The sequence below is a fragment of the Diceros bicornis genome, chromosome 31 (assembly GCF_020826845.1).
Source record: "Diceros bicornis minor isolate mBicDic1 chromosome 31, mDicBic1.mat.cur, whole genome shotgun sequence".
Taxonomy (NCBI): Eukaryota; Metazoa; Chordata; class Mammalia; order Perissodactyla; family Rhinocerotidae; genus Diceros; species Diceros bicornis.
In genome coordinates, this window is record NC_080770.1 from 18,828,905 (window position 1) to 18,830,688 (window position 1,784).

The 1,784-nt window shown below is 41.0% G+C and overlaps 1 pseudogene; it reads right to left on the reverse strand.

The window, feature by feature from the left end:
* Positions 1-313: 313 nt before the first annotated feature.
* Positions 314-1,250, reverse strand: LOC131395680 (olfactory receptor 9G4-like; annotated as a pseudogene).
* Positions 1,251-1,784: the final 534 nt, after the last annotated feature.

The window sequence follows — 1,784 nt, forward strand, 5'->3', positions numbered from 1 at the left end:
AAAGTCAAACTATACCCACAAAAATCATCTGATTCTTCTTTTCTCTTTCCAAATCCCCCAATGATCATAAGAAGATAAATTTTAAAAAATGTACTACTGCAAAGTATCAATATTATGTGACATCCAACAACCCAATATTATAGGTTTAAAATATTGTAATTACAACAAAATAAAAATAAACAAGAGTGGTTTAATGTTTCATTGTTTTAAGTACAGTTTGTTGAATTTACTTGAAATATTGTAACGTTTTCAAATATGTGTACAACCAAACATTTGGAAAATACTTTTAGAGCATTCTGCAAAAAGATGACCTTTATCTCTCTGGCCTTATGGTCTGCATTGCTTCCAGAAGGCCTCTTTGACATCTTTGCTTCTCAGGCTATAGATGAGAGGGCTGAGCAGTGGGTTGACCACAGCGTAGAACAGAGCAGCCACTTTGTCTTTCTCCAGGGAGTAGGTGGAACTTGGCCTTGAATACATGAAGAGCAAGGATCCATAGAAAAGCGTGACTGAGATTACGTGAGAAGCACAGGTGGAGAAGGCCTTGTACCTTCCCGAGGCTGTTTGGACCCTCAGGATAGTCAGAAAGATGTTGAAATAAGAAATCAGGATGGTCAGAATGCTGGAAAGGACCGTGAGGCTCATCACACCCAGGAGGACTTTTTCATAGACCTGAGTGCCTGTACAAGACATTTTTACCAATGGTGGTGCGACACAGAAGAAGTGGTCAATGATATTTTTACCACAGAAACTCAGCAGAAATTGTTGGCAGTATGGGCTACAGCATTCAAGAACCCTCGTATGTAGGAGCCAGCAACGAGTCCAGTATAGAGAGAACTGGACATGGTACTTGAATAAAGTAATGGGTTACAGATGGCCACATGGTGGTCATAGGCCATGACCACTAGGAAATAACACTCAGCGTAGGTGACAACACAGGAAAAGAACAACTGGGCTCCACATCCAGCCAAGGAAATGCGCTGATCTTCCGAGACACAAATGGCCAGGATTTTGGGAGTATACACAGAGGTGTACCAGAAATCCAAAAAAGACAGATAGCCAATGAAAAAATACATAGGTGTGTGCAGGTGGGAATTGATACGGATTAAGACAACCAAGGTCATGTTCCCTGACAAGGTTATCAAGTAGAGCATCAGAAATATTCCAAATAGAATCAGCTGCCACCGGGGGTTTGCTGAGAAGCCCACCAAGGTGAATTCAGTCAGGGTGGTGCAATTTCCAACTTCCATATCAACAGAGGAGAAAGCCTGATAAAGATTCTGAGAAAAAAAGTCATTTAGTATTTTTCTATTGAAAGAAATAAACAAAGGTATCAATGAAGTCAACAATTACTAGAGGCTTATGGACTTTTATCTATTATTATCTAGAATGATATAATTTCAGATTGCGACTTGCGAACCACTGGAATTGGAGTACAATCTGATTTTGGAATTAGGACTTTTACTTACCAATTGTTTAATGCAAGACAAGTCCCTTAGTCTCACCAAACACATGAGGAAAATGAAGCCCCCTGTCAGGTTGTCTAAATGAGTAAATAATATAGACATCAAAACACCCAGCCCAATGTTCAGCACATAGCGAGCACTCAAAAAATTTGAGTATCGGAGTGACGTCAGCATCATGGCGGAGTGAGCTTTCCCGTGAATTCTTCCCCCACAAGATACAACAAAAGTAACAGCCACAGAGCAACAACGGAATCCCAGACAGTGAAAAGCTAGAGCGGAGGGATCCACACTGCCGCACATCTGAGAGCGGAACGTGCT